The sequence below is a fragment of the Sceloporus occidentalis genome, unplaced genomic scaffold (genome assembly GCF_023333645.1).
Source record: "Sceloporus occidentalis isolate IW3139 unplaced genomic scaffold, rSceOcc1.0.p SCAF_6, whole genome shotgun sequence".
Taxonomy (NCBI): domain Eukaryota; kingdom Metazoa; phylum Chordata; class Lepidosauria; order Squamata; family Phrynosomatidae; genus Sceloporus; species Sceloporus occidentalis.
Window position 1 is genome coordinate 112,536,695 of NW_028316986.1, and position 21,653 is coordinate 112,558,347.

At 43.6% G+C, this 21,653-nt stretch overlaps 1 long non-coding RNA gene across 1 annotated transcript; it reads right to left on the reverse strand.

Annotated features, from left to right (window-relative positions):
* Positions 1 to 946: 946 nt before the first annotated feature.
* LOC149311275 (uncharacterized) lies at positions 947 to 20,393 on the reverse strand. Its single transcript, XR_016281617.1, has 3 exons — positions 20,318 to 20,393; positions 4,703 to 4,775; positions 947 to 998 (listed from the first exon to the last, which is right to left on the reverse strand). It is a non-coding gene; the product is annotated as an uncharacterized LOC149311275 (long non-coding RNA).
* Between the last annotated feature and the right edge of the window lie 1,260 nt (positions 20,394 to 21,653).

The following is a 21,653-nucleotide window of genomic DNA, read 5'->3' on the forward strand; positions in this document are numbered from 1 at the left end:
GAACAAAGGTTGCTGGGGATAAAGATATGCTGGGGAAGGTGGAGCTCTGGTAAGAACAAGGGGCAAATCTTATTCATTTTTAGAGAGAAATGGAATGCTCCACTGGTGGCATTATGTCACATCACCTTATATATGCCTCTTGGCAGAGGCCAGCTTTGTTGATTCTTTAACACCTTGCTCTGTTCAGTTCTTGGAGCCATGGGACTATGGGATGGGTGGCTTGAGAAATGGTCCATGCTCCATCAGTGGATGATTTTCCAAGCATCCCTCCCATAATGCCATTGCTTCTGGGACCAAAAAAGAGCCAGACATTATCCAATCAGGAAGTTCTCAGCAGAGCTAATCCCATGTCAGGCAGCACATACAAGGTGGCTTCTGTCTCCTCTAGCAGCAGCATACAAGTGCAGTAGGTTGTTCTGTAGTGGTCTAAATTTCAAGAAGAATAGCAAGGAGTGTTAGTACTAACCAGGTCAGACCCAGCTTAGCTTCCAAGATCAGACAGGATATAGTGCCTTAAGGGTATTTAGGTCCACTATTTACTTACTATACTTTTAACAAAACTGGAACAGGGAGGGCCTAACCCCACTTCCCTCTGTCCTTGTTTTTGTCATGTGAAAAATGATGCCACTGGGGGCCCATTTGTGTGGCAGCTGTCCATGTGAGCAAGAAATGCTCATATGGGAAACCTCTATATGGACAGGAACCTCTCCTCTTTAGATTGCTTCCTCTGTAAAGAAAGCGATTACAAAAGTGAGGTGGGCTTAGATATCCTCCTGCTACCTTGTTGAAGATACTGTAGTGAATAAGGCCTGAACGTTGTTGTGGGCCTTCAAGTTGTTTCTGACTTATGGTGACCCTAGGCAAACTTATCATTGGGTTTTCTGGGGCTGAGAGTATATGACTCACCTATAGTCACCCAATTGGTTTCCATGGCTGAGAGGGGAATCAAACAATTATATTACGAGTTGTAGTCCAGTCCTCAAACCACTGCAACAGGCCTGAATAGGTTTATATAAAAACAAAGGTACAAATGTGTTATTCTTCTGCTGATACAATGGCTTCTGCCAGTGAAACAGGGCAATGGGGTCCGACTCTTCCCTTCATCTCCCCAAACATTTTCATAATCTGCTTGGCAGGGGGCCAAGATACCATCCACAGTAGGTTTTTCAGGTGGCATTGAGGACCATGGAAGGGGGCAAGATGTGTGTCAAAGCCCTGTTGTACTAGTGCAAGTCCAGGAACATAATAATGGATCCCAGCCTATGGTATTTCAAACAATATTAAACAAGATGTTTCCCTTTTATTTGTTTGCCCTCATGATACATCACAAATCATCAGTTAAAAGCATTTCTTTGAGATATTCAGTATATTTTTGATCTCCTTAAGTATATCTTAAGAAGGTTCAGCCAGATTTACAGTTGAATGGAAGTTCCTAGATTTAAAGAGAACAGTCTGATATTATAGATGTTTGGTGTAGATACAGTTTGCCTTTTTTGTGCCCCCTTCTGAACCAGCCCATCACATCATCAAATCCCATGATTTGTTTGTTTGACCTCTACATCTCCTTCATGTCTGAATTTTGGGTTTGTATTGTAGCCTGAATAAATGCAGGTTCAAATGACTTTTCGGGTAGAGTGATCACTATCTGGCCTTGAGGAAGTCAAACCCAGTCTAATAGAGCTGTTATGAGGCTCAGTGGTCAAGCATGTGCTTTGCACACAGAAGGTCCTAGGTTCAAATTCTGATGTCCTTAGTGAGGTTGGGAAAGCCACCTGTTTGAAAAATTGGAAAGCTGCTGCTAGTAAGTGTGCAGATGATCAGAGATGGCTTTGGAGCAGAAATCACTGCTTCTCTCAGCAAAATGAATAGGGAGGACCCCAAATGCAGCAGTGCTGATTTATAACACTGTGAAATGAAGCATCACACACTACTACCAAATAGCCCCTTCCCCACAAGAATGGATCCATGGTCTGAAAACTCTGAACTGCACCATTATAGACAATTCTGGTTTCAATTGATTAATGGGCTTCATGTAAGGCAGCTTCCAAGGAAAAAAGGGTTAATAAATGAAATATATGTAAAAAAATATGAAATCACAAACATTCCTAGCTGAAGCATGCAATATGTATATGTTTATTTTGTATCTACTGGACATTTATATTTCAAGAGAATACTAGCACACTAGAGAAAGAAGTACTGCATTCACAAGCAATCCTTTCCCAGAAGTCTTTCCAGTTGGGTCCCTGGCATTTTTTTTTTTTTGCACAGACACATATGTCTGTGGGTGGGAAGATAATTCTGATTTAGCCTCAGTATTCACGATATATAACTGAACATAAAATAAGCTGGACAGTAATTTTATTAATGTGGACCCAGTACAGACTTTTAAAATACATGGTTAATGCCAGTCTTAAAAACCTCTGCCTTTGAAATCAATGATTCTCTCTGTGTGTATGGGCGTTGAGGAAAAAGGGGAGAGAAGGAAGGAGGAGGAGGAGAGAGATTATTTGAACTGAGATGTCTTATGTATGTACATCTATGAGTGGGTTATCTTTGTTGGTGTTTGCACACTATCATTTCATGGCAATTTCTCAGGCTGTTTGGACCATACACAGAAGATTTGTGGCACATAAGCAGGTGAATCTCAACAAGGCACTCTCTTTTCTTTTTTTAAAGCTGTATTAATGTCTGACATCCATGAGCCCAACACAAACCCCCTTCACTTTCATCTGCTAGAGGCTGTCTTGTAGCATTCTGCACTTTCAAAACATTCACTTCTGTCATTAAGATGCAGCTACCTCTACTGCAAACCTTACCAAGGAACAAAGTTTAGTGTATTGTTAATTTGGTATCCAACAATATTAATATCACATTAAAAAAATGATAACAAAACAAATAAGACAATCCACACTTATTAAAGGATCTTCTTGAGAAAACTAAATATCTGACAAAACTACAGATTTCAGAATTGCATAGCACTGAGCCATGACAGTTAAAGTGGTATCAAACTGCATTACCTTTGCTTTATATATACAGTATAACTTGTACATGTGGGTCTTACCAACAGCTCAGTTTTGTATCTTGCTTTGTTTCAGTCACTGTTTTAATACTTGGCTCTAATTGGTGGATTTTAGATTTTAGTTAAAGGACTAAACTCCATAAGCTTGGAGACAGATTACAGATGGGCACTGCTGAATGGGGTGGATGTTGATGGAGTGGGAAGTGGGGCACCCTTCAAAATGGTGGGGAGACCATGATGAGCAAAGCAAGAGAATAGCTAATCCTCAAGGACAGACTCCTTTGGTAGCTCCATACAGCAATCTTCCAATAAATGCATTATTATAATTTGGAGGGGTAAAGCAATGGAAAGCCTGCTGAATTTTGAGTGCAAACTTCAGTGCAATGTGCAAAGGACTGCAGCTTGTATGATGCAGAGTGAAACAGTAGTCTGTTTCCAGTTGGCTGTCCTTGAAACATGCCATTTCTCTCTCCTCCCCAACTGCAATATAATTTAGAGAAACCTCAGCATTCTATTAGTTGAGAACAAATCTGGTGCATAGATTCTGGCAAGTATATAATTCAGGTTCATCGATCTGTACTTTGTATAGTTTATTGCACTAACTTCACTTTAAAAAAGATAGGAACAATCAGAGTCACCCATTTCCATCCCTTGGACTGTGTGTGGCATCATCAGACATAGCTACGACAGAGCTCCATCTTCATAGTTATGCCCAATGATGCAGGATCTCGGATCAGGTCTTGTTTTGATGTCTCCCTCTTACCCTACTATTTGTAACATGTTGCCTGAGGAAGAGATCTAGGGCCCTTTCATACCATACAATTATAGTACTATGATTCCACTTTTTAAAAAACGTTTTGGCAACGCCCAGTTGGCCTCTAGGGATCAACAAGTAAATCAACTTACATTGCAGACTAGGGGCCCCTTCACACTTCACAATTATAGTGCTATATTCCACTTTACCTGCCATGGCATTAATTCTCTCTAGCTGAAACTTTTAAGTACCACTCCCTAAACTGAAAATCCTGGGATCATAGCACTATAATTTTTTGGTGTTCAAGGGTCCAAATGTTTGTGCACATGTTGTGCCTCTTCATTATCTTAAGGAAGGTATTGCCCAAATATGGATATGCACAAACACACTCCTGGTTACCACTGAAACCTGGACTTCCCGGCTCAGCACTGAATCCAGATTTAACTCCCAAAGGATTTCCAAGGTACAGTAGCCCCTGCATATCCACAGATTCTGCATCCTTGGATTCAAGCATCCATGCCTTGAAAATACTTTGTTTAAAAATTCCAGAAGGAAACCTTGATTTTGCCATTCTATGTAAGGGACATAATTTTATTATGCCATTGTATATATTGGGATTTCAGCATTGATGTATTGTGGTATCCATGGGGGTGAATTCTGGAACCAAACCACAGCAGATACCAAAAGCCCACTGTTCTTCCCAGGGTGCTGGGAAATGATGTCTCCAGCAATCTTCCATTCATGGGTCTTATTGAGAACAGATAGCTGGTGATATCCCCTGAGATTCTGCTGAAGTTGCTTATCTCAATGCACCCTATTGCCAGGCTGAAAGGTTTTCAATGCACCCCACTGCTATGTTTTGGAGATCACATTTGTTCATTAATAACCATAAATGTGAATTGCCAGCAGTTACAAAACTGTAAGTCCACCTTATGGTCTTGTAATTGCTGAATAGGATGCCAGCCTTGTTCTGTAGAGTTGTGCTCTGTATGATGTCTTGAGCTGTAATGGAGAAAGAAGGGTTTGCAGTCATTATTAAATTAGGTTTCACTTGGCATAAGAGTGTGGTGGAGGGACAGAAAGCAGGAGGGACAGAAAGGTTTGTTCCCCCATAAATGTTGTGTATGTATACCCCTAGCCACAAGTTGTGCTATGTGCAAGAACTGCTTATAAGGTACTATACATGATTCCTCACTGGACAATGAGTTTTGCATGCTTTGTTCAGCATGTTTTGTTGACCACATCCCTAGTTTCTTGAAAAGTATGCCAAGCCACAGTTTTAACTTAAAAAAAAAAAGATACGATGTGTCATCAAGGTCCTGATGAAACTCACTGAAAATATATTTTAAAAAATGAACCTGGATTTCATTTTGGCTGGTGTATTGCTTTTCTTTGGGCCTCTGATTTAGGCCAGCCCCTTTGTGCAAGAAAACACAACTTGCAATTTCAGATGCTAGTTAGGATCATTTCCAGAGAAAGAGAGGGAGGGTGAGAGGAAAGATAGAGAAAGCGAGCTCATTCTTTTTGTGGCACATCAGGGGGTTGATGTATCTTTGAAGAAGCAGAAACCCTGTTGACTTTTGCCAAAAATGAGAGAAACTTTCACTGAGTGTTCAGTATTTTTTTATAGAAAGCATGCCAGCATCCCATCAGGACAGTACAGTCGTTAGCCTAGTTGTAGAAAATGAGTGCATTGTAATAAAACTCAAAGGCTTTGAACTTATCCCTATTGTCACTGGAGGTCTTTCCCTACTCATTTAGCAAAAGGAGAACAACTCTGTTACAATCAGATAATGCAAATCAAAGGAAACTTACCATGCAGTCACTCACTGGATAACTCTGCTAATATGATTTCCTCTCTTTAGCTATGTAACCAAAATCTAGGATGACCTTTCCAGGGAAACAGAAAACCTTAAATGTGCACTCTGACTAATGTATTCTAATGCAATTAGTTCATACAAAAAGCCTTGTTAAATCTGCAGTATCTCCTTTCACCTTTACAGTAATTGCTGGTGATCCCAAACTAAAAGCTTGTGTCAGTTGGCAGCATTTCCCATATTGCAAATAATACAAAAATGAGGAGGTTTCTTTAAAAGTAAATATATAAAGATAATGCTAAATGCAGGGTTTTCTGACTTTTGCTTCCCACCCCATCCTGACCTTGCATTCAGAATAAACTCCTCATTTCTAAGTAGGTTTCTAGGTATTTCATTTACATAACAACGGATTCCATGTGTGAAGCTTTATTTTGAGTTGTGCTGTTTGTAGGCTGGAAAAAGAAGGACACATATGTGAATGGGCAGCAGATCCAGTGGCCAGAAAAGAGCACCAAACATCTTGATCACTGGTTAGCGAATTCTTGGCAATATAGCTGTAATGAATTGGTTTTACGTTTATGGCAGACCCCAGTTCTATACATCCTTCCTTTTCTCCTCTAAAGGAACTGATGTTTCCAGCCATGATTCAAACTGTCTTGCCTGCACCAGTCTTATATATAAGACCCCATATAGCTTAGATGCAAGTTATCTGAAGGACTGTATTTTCTCATATGAACCCGCTCTGGGTTTGAGAATTTCAGGAGAGGCCTTCTCTTCTTTCCACCACTGTCACAGGTATAATTGTTGGGAACACAGACACAAGTCTTCTTGTGTTGCACATGCACTGCAGAAATAATGCAGTTTGACACTACTTTAACTGTCATGGCTTCCAACCTATGGAATCCTGGGATTTATAGTTTGTTGTGGCACTAGTTTTCTGACAGAGAAAGCTAATTATTTCATAAAATCACAAACTGCAAAGCAGTTTGAAACTGCTTTAACTGTCATGGCTCAATGCTATGCAATTGTGGGAATGGTAGTTTGTTGTGGCGCCAGAGCTCTCTGACAGAATGTCTCACAAAGCTACAGTTCCAAGAATTCCATAGCATTGAGCCATGGTAATTAAAGCAGTGTCAAATGGCATTATTTCTGCAGTGCAGACTCAGCCTTGGTGTCAGCTTCCCAGACTCTGGAACAGCCCTCCTGAAGAGGGTAGCCTAGCTCCCTCCATCATTCTTTCTGATGATGGGTGAAAGTTTCAATAGGGAACTTACGTCTTATGGAGAAAAAGCTTTTAGTAATGTACTATATTGTCCATTTTTTATGGATACACTTTTAAATTGCTTTTAATTTGATTGATATTTTAATTATATTTTAACATTCATGTATTTGTAATGATGTCAACATTCATCAGTATCTGTTTTATCTTTTGTAAGCTTGAGTCCTGGGGTGTGGGAAAGGCAGGTAAGTGGAAACAAACAAACAATACTGGAATAAATTAAGAATGTTTGCAGAGCTATTCTACTGCAAGACTGGTCCAAGATGGCTTGCTACCTGAGGTGAAGGACAAGCTGATGTACCCTCTTAATTGACTGGATTCCTAGGGAAATCTTGCTTCTATGCTTGCAATGGAAAACATTTTCCAACATATCTGAAGAAAGCAGAAGAGTTTAAAGCAGTGGTCCCCAAACCTTTTCAGGCTACCCCTTCCTTTCCTCTTGGATGACAACCCTAGCACTCCTCTAAGCCTATTTCTTGATATTAGGAATATTGTTTGTGCAGCAGGCACCCAGCCAGCAGCGTTTATTTCAGCTGCACCTAGCTTGCTACCACCTCCTCTTCTATCTTTCCCTCTCATGTACAAATACAGCAGCAGTGGTGGTAGGGGCCCAGACCTGGCTTGCCTGCGCCAGCCTTACAACAAAAGGAGGCCAGCTGCTCAGTTGCTGTTCCCAGAGTGACTGGGTGCACAGGGAGGTTGGTCCATCAGCATCCATGAAGCCTTTCACCTGTGCCGGACTTTGCAGCAAGCCTAGCATGGGTGAGAGGCTTCTTGGTCACTGGTTGATTGGTTGCTGCTCCCTTTGCACTCAGTCACCCTGGGAGCAGCAATTGAGCAGCCAGCTGATCAGTGATCAAAAAGCCTCTTGCACATGCTGGCCTTGTGGTAAAAGCTTCTTGGTTGCTGCTTGATAGGCTCTTCAGTTACTGCTCCCAAGGTGACCAGATGCAAAGTGAGAAGCTTCTCCCCAGTGAAGAAGGACTCTCAATCCCTTTTTGCCAGGGCAGAAAGAAGCATAGGCGGGTTACAGACCGCCCGTTTGGGGCGGGCTGCACCTGCCCCTTTCCCCAGTGTTTCGGGGCCTCAGCTGCTAGACCGGCAGCCGCTGAGGCCCCGATCCGCCACTTTCCGGGCTGTGGGGAAGCGGCAAAAGGCCGCTTCCCTGCAGCCTGGAAAGGGGTGTCCTTGGGGCTTCAAGCCCCAAGGACACCCTGCGGCAGCGGGGAGGAGGACAAAGGGTCCGTTTGGCCCCTTTCCCCTTTGGTCCGCTAGGTGCAGCCATGTGAAGGCTGAGCCCAGCGGACCAAACCAGGAAGGAGCTCCGAAACGGAGCTCCTTCCTGCTCTGTGCTAAGGGCACACTAAGCGCCCTGGCACGGAGCGAGGACGTCACATCCACGCCGCCCTGTATAGAGGCAGCGCGGTCGTGACGTATTGATGGCGGCGGCCGTGTGGAACGGCCGCCGCCATTTTGTGCGCGACGAGTGCACACTAGGGTTAGGGGGGTGCGGAAGCACCGCCCCTTCCTAACCCTAGTATGCGATCGTCGCATACTTTAAGGCCCACCTGTAACGGGCCCATAGCTAGCTTCACACTTTTCTCCCCAGTGAGAAAATCTACAACTGATCGTCCTCCTCCTTCTTCCTCAGAGCAATGTGTTTCCCATACAGCTTCACATCATCACCCCTTCCTACACACAAATATTATTTCTTCTTTTACCTTTTCTCATGGTGCCACCGCACCACCATGCCACTGCATGCACAAGCCCCATTCATTTAAATGGGGCTCGAGCATAGGCAGTATTTGCTTTATGTGGGGGAGTCCAGAACAGATCCTCCACATAAAGCAAGGGTGCACTGTACACACACTGGTAACCTCACAACTCGGTTTCTGTAATGCACTCTACATGGGGCTACCCTTGTGCCTAGTCAAGAAACTCCAATTAGTACAAAACATGGCAGCCAGGTTAGTTTCCGGAAATTCTAGGAGTGAACGGATAACACCGATCCTAGTCACTCCACTGGCTGCCTATTAGTTTCTGGACGCAGTACAAGTTGTTGGTTATTACCTATAAAGCCCTACATGGCTTGTGTCCAACCTATTTAAGGGAACATCTACTTCCTTACAATCCACCCCGCACACACTGGTCCTCTGGGAGGAATTTATTGCAGCCTTTAAAGACCAGATTAACTACAACCTCCCAGAGGACCTTTTCTGCAACTGCTCCCAGGATATGGAATGGCCTGCCGCACAGGATCCATCAAATTACCAACTTAGGCAGCTTCAAAAAAGCTGTCGAGATGAATCTCATCGGAAGGCCTTTCCTGAATAAATTCCCTGGCCACAGATGATAATAATAATAATAATAATAATAATAATAATAATAATATGATTTATTTATAGCCCTCCTTTTCATGGGGAATCAAAGCAGGTTACAACATATAAAAGCAATGTCTTACATATAAAATCCAATTAAAATTTATCCCCCTCCCAACGTCCCATCCCAAATAATAAAACAAAATTAATTAAATTACAATATAAAATGTTATAATGATAAAATCAATAATAATAATAATAATAATAATAATAATAATAAAGTTTTTATTTATATCCCGCACCTTCCTTCGATCAGGGTGGCTTACAGTATAAAATTTCAAACAACAATACATACAATAAAATCCAAAATACATCACATATAAACAATAATAAAAAATACAGGCAAAAAAGCCCCAAAGCCCTTCCTCTTGGCCATGAAAGAGGAGGGAGGCCCACAGGATTTTTAATCGGGGAATGCCTGTTGGAACAGGAAGGTCTTCAAATCCTTCCTGAATTGGGCCAGGGTGGTAGTCGAGCGGAGCTCAGTGGGCAGCGTATTCCAAAGGGCTGGGGCAGCAGTGGAAAATGTCCTCCTTGTGGTGGAGGACAATCTAGCCCCAGGCACCTTCAGTAGCTGCTGCCCAGATGTCCTGAGGGTGCGAGGCGGAATGTACGGGGAGAGGCGGTCCTTTAGGTAACCTGGACCCAAGCCATTTAGGGCTTTATAGGTAATAACCAACGCCTTATATTGGGCCCGGAAGCGGATAGGCAACCAATGGAGATCTTTCAATACCGGTGTTATATGGCTGGTCCTGGGAGCACCAGTGACCAGCCAGGCTGCCATGTTCTGAACCATTTGCAGCTTCCGAGTTTGATATAAGGGTTGCCCCATGTAGAGTACATTGCAGAAATCCAATCTCGAGGTTACCAGAGCATGTACAACAGTTTCTAGGTCCCTCTGGGCCAGGTATGGGCGCAGCTGGCGAATCAGCCGAAGCTGATAACAGGTGCTCTTGACCGTCGCATTCACCTGAGCAGTCAGGTGAAGCGACGAGTCAAGAAGCACCCCCAGACTGCGCACAGAGTCCTTCACAGGGAGCGTGACCCCGTTCAGGACAGGTGGAACCACTGCCATTCCTGGACCAGGGGAACCTATAACTAGTACCTCCGTTTTCTCTGGATTCAATTTGAGTCGGTTTTCCCTCATCCAGCCCATTACTGACTCCAGGCACGCCACGAGAGGAGAGACCCCATCCCCAGTCACTGCATCAGTCGGAGACATAGAGAAAATGATTTGGGTGTCATCAGCGTACTGATAACCCCGCGCCCCATGTCTCCGGATGATCTCTCCCAGCGGTTTCATGTAAATGTTAAATAGCATGGGAGACAGAATGGCCCCTTGAGGGACCCCGGTTTTAAGGGGCCTCTCGTCGGAGCACACGTCTCCCAGCTGCACCATCTGGGACCTCTCAGAGAGGTAGGACCGGAACCACTGCAGCGCAGTGCCCCCGATTCCCACCTCTGCCAGGCGTCCCAGAAGGATACCATGGTCTATGGTATCGAAAGCCGCTGAGATGTCCAAGAGCACCAACAGGGACACGCTTCCCCTGTCAATGCCCAGACGGAGATCATCGACCAAGGCGACCATGGCTGTCTCAACCCCGTAGCCCGCCCGGAAGCCAGTTTGAAATGGGTCTAGATAATCCGTTTCATCCAAGACCGCCTGAAGCTGGATTGCAACCGCTCTCTCGATCACCTTTCCCAAAAATGGTAGCAGCGAAACAGGCCGATAATTATTATGAACCAGGGGGTCGAGGGAGGGCTTTTTTAGAATAGGTTTTACTATGGTCAATTTCAGTTGTGATGGAAATTGCCCATCCCTCAAAGATGTATTAACTATCTGGCGTAACAAAGTTGTTACCGCCGATCCCCCCTGGGCCGCTAACCACGAGGGACAGGGATCGAGAGAGCAGGTTGTCTTCCGAACACTTCCGAGGATCTTGTCCACATCCTTGGTACTTACCGACTCAAACCGATCTAGTTTAATAAAGTCCACGGAGGCTCCGGACACCTCTACCTTAGGTTCTGCTAAAATGTCGGCGTTCAGACCTTCGCTTATCCGAGAGGTTTTATCCGCAAAAAAGTCGTTAAATAAGTCACAGCAGGCCTTAGTAGGTTCAAGGATCTGGTTCTGAGCGGGAGGGAGCTGAGTTAGCTCCCTGACCACCCTGAACAACTCTGCCGGACGCAACTCTGCGGACGCAATACGAGCACCATAGAACAAATTCTTTGCTGCTCGTATTGCCTCTCCGTAGTCCTCTAACAGTTGGTCTAGGAGAGCCTTGTCGTCTAAGCAAAGGTGTTTCCGCCAACGGTACTCTAGCCGTCGCAGTGACCGCTTCCTTGCCCGGAGATCTTCCGTATACCAGGGCTTGCATTTGGAAGCGGGCCTGAGAGGGCGCTTAGGAGCGATACTGTATATAGCCCTTGAAAGACCGGTATTCCAGATAGCGGTGAGGGCATCAACAGAGTCGCCGTCGCTTCCAACCATGGACCCCTCTAAGGCTTCCTGGAACCTTTTGGGTTCCATCAGCCTTCGAGGGTGGACCATCCTAACTGGTCCGCCACCCCGGGGGGGATCTGGGTAGAGACCTTGATTTTCGCCTCTACCAGGAAATGATCCGTCCATGACAGGGGGGAAACATTAGCTATTTCCACCCACGGATTCTCCGCCTCCGAACAGAAGACCAAATCGAGAGTATTACCCGCACAATGCGTAGGACCCTGTATGAGCTGGGACAGGCCCATGGCCGCCATGGTATCCATGAATTCCCGAGCCGCACCGGATGGAACATAGCTGGCCGTGAGGGAGATGTTGAAATCACCCAGGACAAGTAGCCTGGGCGTCTCCAGCATCAGCTCCGCGACCAGCTGTGTCAGCTCGTTAAGGGAGTCCGCTAGCGCACGGGGTGGCCGATACACTAACAGAATCCCTAGACTGTCCCTAGCCTTCAGGGTCAGGTAAATACACTCAATATAGGAGGTCTGTCGGATGTGGTTCCTGGTGAGGGATACGGTGTTACTGTGTATCAAGGCCACACCCCCTCCCCGCCCACCTAACCTGCGCTGGTCCTTCACCGAGAACCCGGCAGGCAGGGCCTGAGCCCACACAGCATCCCCTTCAGGCCCAAGCCAGGTCTCGGTAATGCAAGCCAGATCACACTTTTGGTCCTCCAACATATCGTGGAGGATGTGGGTCTTGTTGTTTATTGATCTGGCATTGCACAGGAGCAGCGACAGGATTTGTGGCACGGTTGGAGCGACCCTCAGGTCCCTAAGGTTGGGAGGGGGACAGGAAGGAGAGATAGATATGATGCATCGATCCCTCCTTCCCCTGGAACGCAAGTCCCTTCTCCCACCGCCATACCTCCTCCTGCCCCACACTACCTCAATTGGAGCTCCGCCCGTGAGGATGTTATCCCCGGCCCAGGCATCCCCCACATCCCAAGCCTCCCCCCACCCCTGTATGGCCATTTAAAGAGCAGAGGTTAGCCACCCCAGGCATCCTCTGCTCTCAGGCTACCCAAGCCTCCCTAGCCCAATAAAGCTGCGCAGCTGCGCAGTTCCGCAGCAGCGGTGCTCCCCAGTCCGTGGGCGGCACTCCCGGGGCGGTGCCGGGAGGAGGCCGCCCGGCAGAAGGCGCAGCTCTGGTGGCGAAGGTGGTCCGGTGAGGAGGCAAAAGGGGGCGTGTCAGGGAGGGTCCGGTTGCCCGGCGTTTATACCCGCCGCTCTCACCTGGCGGGCTCCTCCCTGGCTTCCCCCCAGGTGTCTCTTAAAGGCCCCGCGCACACTGGCCGCCAAACGCCAAAGCCAGTCACAACGCCCAGAGTCACAAAAGAGTCCCGCTGTGGTGCTCCCCAGTCCGTTGGGGAAAACAACAGAGTTGGGGAAAAGAGACTGATTATCCCCTCACACCATGTATTTACTACTACCCTGCCTATGTTATCTTTATTATAAATTGATTTTAAAACTGTTTTAATTGTAATATATTTAATTCTTTTTAATGGGGGATATTGTAATTTTATGTATTATATTGTATGTGGATGTTTTTGTGTGAGCCGTCCTCATTGTCTTGCTACAGAAGAGCAGGATATAAATAAAAGTTTTATTATTATTTATTACACTCAAGAAGTCCATAAATGGTTTCCAATCTTTCAAAAAGCCTTCAAATGGCTTCTACTTTAGAACTCATGTTAACTGGGCCATTTGGGCTACCTCAGCAACCATAACAATCCATACTTCATACTGTTTCCAAATCTGAGCAAACAGTATTCTTGCTGCCATAGTCATATATTGAAAAAGTGATTAATATTTATTATCCAGTTTTTTATCCAAGAAATATGTGAGAGGAGAAAAAAGGAGAGAGGGGACTTGAAAGAAAGTCAGTTTCGCTTTACAGACCGCCCAAAAAGGGTGGTCTGCTGGCGCCACTGGTTGCTGGGTCCGGGAACCACAGCGGACAAACCGTGCGATTCCCAGACGCAATAAAAAAGAAGCTGCAAAATGCAGCTTTTTCTTGCGGCGTGGAAATGGTGCCGCAAGTCGCCAATGGCGCACTTGCGGCGTCATTTCTGCCGCGTGACGCACAGACGCTAGGCGTCCATGATGTCAAAATGGTGGCGAACGGGCCATAGAATCATAAAATCATAAGAGTTGGAGGAGACCACAAGGGTTATCCAGTCCAACTGCCTGCCATGCAGGAACTCACTATCAAAGCACCCCCCAAAAGATGGCCATCCAACCTCTGTTTAAAGACCTCCAAAGAAGGAGACTCCACCATATTCCAGAGTAGTGTGTTCCATTGTCAAGCAGCTGTTACTGTCAGGAAGTTCATCCTAATGTTTAGGTAGAATCTCTTTTCCTGTAGTTTGAATCCATTGCCCTATGTTCTATTCTCTGGAGCAGTACAAAACAAACTTTCTTCATCCTTGACAGGCTTTCAAATATTTAAACAGGGCTATCATATCACCGCTTAACCATCTCTTCTCCAGATTAAACATTCCTAGCTCTCTAACTCTCTCCTCACAAGGCATAGTTTGCAGACCCTTCACCATTTGGGTTGCCCTCCTCCAGACACGCTCCAGGTTGCCAACATCCTTTTTGAAATGTGGTGCCCAGAACGGGACATGGTATTCCAGGTGAGGCCTGACCAGAGCAGAATACAGTGTCACTATTACTTCCCTTGACCTAGACACTATACTTCTTTTGATGCAGTCTAGAATCACAATGGCCTTTTTAGCTGCTGCATCATACTGTTGACTCATGTTCAACTTGTAGTATACTAGGACTCCTAGATCCCTATCATGGGTGTTGTTGTTAAACCAGGTGTCCCCCATCCTATATCTATGCATTTCATTTTTCCACCCTAAGTGGAAAAAAGTGTTAAAATTCATTTTATTAGTTTTGGGCCAGCTTTGAAATCTATTAAGATAATTTTGAATCCAACCCTGGTCTCCAGAGTCATAGTCCAATGCTCAAACCACTACACCACCCTGTAGTATTTCACTACTGACATAATAACTATAGCCTGTTTCACATACCAGTGAGCAGAAAGCAAAGTCATTAGGTCATCTGGTCTAAGCTCAAGCCAAACTTAAGCTACAACACCCAAGGATGCAAGTGTATATTTTGAAGTGTAGACACTCATTATGGCTGTCCCCAAAGTCATACCTGTGAGAACAACAAAAAAGTAGGCATAACTGGTTAGTTATGGGGATAGCGGATGATATCACTATCCTTGCTAATCAATAACTTCTGATATTTCAACCCTGTAAATCTTAGCTCCTCTGTACCACTGGCAATACTTCCCTTTCTTTCTTTTTCTCCCTCTTTCTTTAAAGAAAGAAATTAAACACTGCTTGTAATATTTCTTTTAAACTAAATAGAATTGCTTTCTTTCCTCTGAATGTGAATGCCTTTGTAAACATCCCAAAGTACAATTACAAGAGTGAATAAACTTCTTGGCCTGAATTGCTACTATTATACTAGTGTAATCTTCTTTTATGGAAGTCACTTTTCCCCACAGTAATTCTGCTTTAAGTATGGCAGAATCACTATGAATAGCTATGTGAAAAATCCCTGAAATGACTCTGGACGCTTATTGTACATCCAAGGTTGTCTCTATTCTTGATATAAACTTTAAGTAGATTCCTTTCCAGCCCAACTGTTTGGACTGTATCACTTTGACACTGTCTACATTTTTTACTAATGATTCAACAGAGTAAGACTTACTTTTGACATTTGAAGACTGACCTGGCAGAAGGTATACATCAGACTACTGCTAAGGATATTTGCTGAAAAATAAGTGCCATTCATGACCTTAAACTTTATCTAGGAGTAAATGTTCTCAGAGGAAATGCCAATGTATATTTAGATATGCACATCTGTGATCAGTCATTTATGTAACTCTGTTATTCAGCTGTTGTTTTCTTAGGGTACTGTATTGATTATTACATTTTTTAATTACAGTTATGTTCCACCTTTCCTACAGTGAGCTCAAAGTACACAAATACATGGTTCAATTGCTTCCCGCTTTATCCTTACAACAGCCAACTGCATGAGGCTGATTGATTCAATGTTTGATTGGCAGGCCCAAGGTCATCCAGTGAGTGGCACTGTCTATCTTGTCTAACACTCTAACCACTACTCCACAGTGTCTTTCAGGTTCTGCTCCAGACAAGTTAGGAATCTTGCATGATTTTGCTCAGTTATCAGAAATAGAAGGGGGATGTCCTGCAATACTATTCCTCACTGCTAATTCTGGTCATGCTTCAAGCAAAGATGAATACAAATCCTTTCAAGCCACATAGGTCCTGTCTGAATTGGTGTGGGGCAGCCTGGAATATCCTGGCCCCAGAGCTGCTTAGACTCTCCCCTGTTGCAAAGACCCTCTGTTCTGATGCTGGGCAGGTGATTGGACATGCATCCTGCTGAGCCACCTGGCACATCTGCTGCAGTCGGTTGCTTTGCTCTGAGGTCAGATTGAGGTTTCCAACCTCAATCACATAGGTTTCCATGGCTGAGCAAGTATTCAAACCCTGATCTCCAAAAGTCCTAGTCTGTCATTCAAACCACTACATTACATTCTGTTCCTGAATATATTTATGATTAAATTGTAAAATAGGTAAAGACATTCTAACTCAAAGAGGCCCAGCTGTAGTCAGGATTACTCATCACCCTCTTCTGCTGGCAGAAATCCTATTCTGTGAGCAGAATCCTCTTATACTTGTTATTTCAGGGTCCAGAGGGAGAGTAACTGGCCAGAAAAACTGCTTCTGTTGACCAAGATCTGCATCCTGGGAGAGGATAAAAAAGATGAGGGGAGAGTAGGATCAAGGGTAGAGCTGACCTATACCAGATCCATACTTCTTCCAGCCCAGGGACACAGCCAAAGAGCTGATACAAAAGTGGGCCACAATGAATCCTAAATAAATTCCAGCATCTGTTGGGGGATTAGGAGGGGTTTGGGTTCTAAACAACTTCAGCTGACTTAGCATGAGCTCATCTTGGCTGGCTGAGACTGTGCTCAAAGTGGCAATGTTAGGAGCATTTGTTTTATATGTTTGTTGTTGTGTGCCTTCAAGTCATTTCTGACTTATGGTGACCTATCACATTGTTTTCTTGGCAGAATTTGCTATCTCCTGAGGCTGAGAGAGAGTGACTTGCCCAAGGCCCCCAATGGGTTTCTGCGTGTGTGTGTGTGCGCGCACACACACACACACACAATCTATACCTATAAATATACTTATAAACTATATACGGCAATAGAACTATAGCAAGTAAGTGCATTAGTCCACCTGCAAAGTCACTCCTTCTTTTAAGAAAAGGTTATGTTGTGGGCATACCTAGTATCTTGTCCGACTAATTAAATTGAAAGGATATAATCACAGTTATTATCAATTTACTGGTTATACATAACAATGGATATCTCTAAATTTGAATGTCTTTTACATAAAAAACAACAAGAGCCAAGTTGAGTTTGGGTGAGTTTTGGACAGCAGACACCCCCTGACTGTTCCTCTCTGTTAGAGGACAGAATTGTTTGTTATAGGAAACCTAACTTGCATGTTTTAAGCTATTCTGGTGTGCTCAGATGAACCAGAGTATGTTGCCCCATCATCTATCAGCTAACAGGACAGTTGGCTTCTTCAGGCTGAAGTGGGGTGAGCACCATCTTGGCCATCGCTTCAGATAGGAAAATATTTTGGCTATCCCTGGAGGCATCTTTCTTATTGAAATGGGTGTTTTGTTTTGCTGTTAACCACCCTTGAGTCATCCTCGACTCATGGAGATCCTGTGGATGAACCATCTCCAAGAACCCCTGCCCTCCTCTGCTCTGCTTAGGTCCTGTACTTTCAGGCCTATGACCTCCATGATTGTCTGTCTATCTTGTGTGAAGTTTTCCTCTCTTTCTACTGCCCTCAACCTTTCCTAACATTATTGCCTTTTAATGAGTCATGCCTTCTCATGATGTGGCCAAAGTACAACAGCCTTAATTTGATTATCTTGGCTTCTAGGAAGATTGCTGGCTTACTCAAGGACCCACGTATTTGTCTTTTTCGCTGTCCATGGTATTCTCAGCATTCTGATCTAGCACCACATCTCAAATGAGTCGATTTTCCTCTTCTCTGTTTTCTTCACTGTCCACCCCCACATCTGTACATGGTGGTGGGGAATATAATGGCTTGGATGATTCTAACTTTAGTGTTCAGTTGTAGATCTTTACTCTTTATGATCTTGTCTAGTTCCTTCATAGCTGCCCTTCCTATTCCCAGTTTTCTTCTGATTTCCTGACTGCAGTCCCCAGTCTGATCAATGTTTGAACCAAGGTACAGGAACTCTTTAACCATTTCAATTTCTTCACTGTATTGAGCTATAAAGTGAGGTATCCTTCAGGAGTAACCAAAACTAAGGGAGAGGTGGGAAATATAAATAAATTTTATTTTTATTATTATTAATATGAAACATATCAGCACACTGGAGGGAGTCATATGATTCCCTGCTATCTCTGCACAGCACCTCTGGGTAACAATAGATATTACTCCATCCATAATATATTTATATGTTGTGGCTCGTGTGCTGCTCCCATAACCCTTGTTGGGACCTATGGAAATGACGCGCAGTGTCCACCATGATCACCTGCAGAGTTCAACCACGTCGACAGGACGCCAAGAAGAAGGAATCTGTGAAGATGTCTTCAACTAATAATGACTCTTACAAGTCTTCACTCTAAACGAGGGCTTTAATCTTCCTTTGCAGTATTTAAAACATAGATATACACAGTGTATTGGGCATCCGTCTCTAATACACACTATTTACACCAGCCAACAATAACACAACCTCTGAGGCAGCCACATTAACACACAACCTTCTCACTGCCTCTCAGTAACAGACACAGCCCACTCTCAGACACCAACTGTCTCTCTCTTCTCTCAGTGACAGTTGAGAACTGACAGTTGACAGTTGCATCAACATTCCGATGATGCACTGTTTGAATGCTGACACATTAGCTGCCACTGGAGCTCCAAATTATCTGCACAACAGCTCCCCCTAGTGGCCACAACAATTTCATTTCCTGACATTATATTGGATAGTTTTAATTTTTTATGTTTAATCTCTTTTTATGGGTTGATCACTGTTTTTATGATTGGGGAGAGGGTTGGGATTTGGGATTTTAAAATTGTAATTTTTAATTGTTTGATGTTTTATTTATACTCTTGGAATCTGCTTTGATTTCTTTGTGAAAAAGTGGAATACAAATAAATATTATTATTGTGAAGTCAAAGGCTGTCATGGCCGACATCCATAGTTTTTTGTGGGTTTTTGGGCTATGTGGCCATGTTCTAGAAGAGTTTCTTCCTGATGTTTCGCCAGCATCTGTGGCTGGCATCTTATTATTATTATTACTCCATGCCTCTTCTATTTTTTCAGCATGTCTAAAACTAATGAATTCAAACTGAAACAAAGCATCTTGAATGATGATAGGACTGGAAAAACTTCTCTAATGAGCAGAGATTAAGAGAATTACTCCTGGTTAACTCAGACAAAGGATGTCAAGATATTATCTCCACACAAATACCATGGATATTAACATATTTCACAGTACTTTTTTTTTGTATTGAAGTGTGGGGAAAAGGGGCTGGGGAGTCCTCTCATCCGGATGCTGCACAAATGTTCCTTTTTAGGCCCCAAGTATCAAAGTGGATTTTTGTTTTTGAGAAACGGGATTGATGTGCTAGTAGTCATGCAGATATACTACATCAAAATGTCTGAATACATTTCTCTCTTTGTAACATTGTGTCATCAGAATCGTCATAGCCGGTATTAAAACGGTGTTCCAATTTATTGAGAGGATTAGCCTTATTGAGTTGAGATGTTCTATAACCCAGTCTCATCATAGCAACAGCAATGCCATGAGCAACAGCACAAAAACAAAAATGTTTCCACTCTGTCAGCAAATAATCACTTCAGTCTTGACCCCACAGGGAAAAAAATTCCCTAGGCATGGTGAAAGATTACCTGTTTGTCCGTGAAGGATGTATATAATGTGGAGGTCTGTCTGCTAAGGCAGGAAGATGACTCCACAATGAGGCTGAAGGTATGTGATTAAATAGGACCTTGGGGGTAAGGCAACCCTCAGGGGAAACCTGATAAGTGAAAGAGGACTGCTGAAGCAGCAGACATGTTGCAGCAGTCCACTGTAGGGAAGCCTTGGTTGGCATTGCTGCACACACTCGGGCCTCTGTGGAGGTTGCTTCAGGCACATAAGTCTCTTTTCAAAGCTGAGGAGAAGAAAGAGGGTGAGGACAGCAGGGAAGACAATGCAGGGAGGGAGCAAACTGAGGAGTGGAAGAGGAAAAGCCACATAAAAATTCACAACAAAAATGAAATGTGCTCCTTGCAAAAGCCCAGCTTTTTTTCTGGAATGGGGAGTGCGTACTGTTTCTTTGGCATAAATCCTTGAATGAACTATGTACATGGACAAATGATCAAAGATGAATAAAGATGCATTTTGAATACAAAGAAAAGAAAAGAAAAGTGAGTGGAGGAGGAGGGAGAGATGCAACTTACTTATCAACGGTTCACCTTTGTTGATGAAATTAAGAGTCTGTTTACTCTCTGAGGCAGTTGCTAATTTGGGAGTTCCTGGGAGGATGTTTTCAGAGGAATGAACGTCATAATTGGTGGAGGTTGTTCTCTATTGTACTGGTCAGTTGAATTCCAAAGGGGAACTGGCATGGATTACTCAGCGTCTAACGGTTTTGGCAGTGGCGCTGGGTGTTAAGTATAGCTAACATGTTTACCCGTGGCCTTGAGATGTTCATTCACAAAGGCTCCTTTCTTCTCTTTCTGGCACAAATCCAGGACAACCTTGAAATATTCTCTCCCCTCCTCCACTCCTTGCTCCTGACCCATCATTAGAGAGATAGGGGTTGTCTTGAAGCCTCATCGGAGAAACACCACAGCACAAGAATGCTCACTGACCCATAACTCTCAAATGCCTATAAAATGGATTTGGGGTATCTATGAATGTGAGTCTTTCACAGCATAAATTAAGGAGGAAAATAATGTTCAGTTTACTGGCCATTTTGAAATATCTGGATTTGTGGCAACCAGACATGATGGGGTGGGAGTAGAAGATGAAACTCCAATCAGATTATATATATATATGTGTGTGTGTGTGTGTGTGTGTGTTTAAAGGAAGATTCAACATTTTGCATGTTACAGCTTTCAAAATCAAAATTCAGAATGTACTTACTTTTCACTGATGACACCGGCATCAGTTCTGATTGATACTCAAAATGATTCTGAGTTGCAGCTGCCATTGAATTAATGGAACATGGCACTTAACACAGATAGAAGAATATATACACTTCCACATATAAAAATATGTTATATTCGTTGCTTGCTTTTTAAAAGAGGGGAATAGTAGTGATCATAAAAGGGTGTTATTATGTTCTTTGCTACTGGTCATTAGTTTTCTTTTCTTTCAATTTCTGCCTTTGAAGCTGCAGTGGATTTTACTTATTTACCTAGATTTGATCCACATTATATCAATACTGGTCATTATTTTCATCTGTGTCTTTCTTTTGAATAGAAGGCTCTGATCTTACATATCTACTCACAACATCATGATATATTTCCCCAAGTTCCCTGAAAGCTTTGGGATTTAACAGCCTGATTCTATTTACTGCTAAATAAATATGTATACGCAGTGGGCCTGTTCAGAGATACTGGTTTAAATTTTTTTAAAAGAAATCCTAAAGGATTTTTTAAAGCTACCATTTGGTTTTGATTGTATCATTTTATATGCTGAATTGCCTGAGTATAAAATGATTGATCCTGGCAGTCAATTGATCCACAGAACGTTCACTTGAATGGGCTTTGGATCTGGTCATTAGCCAGC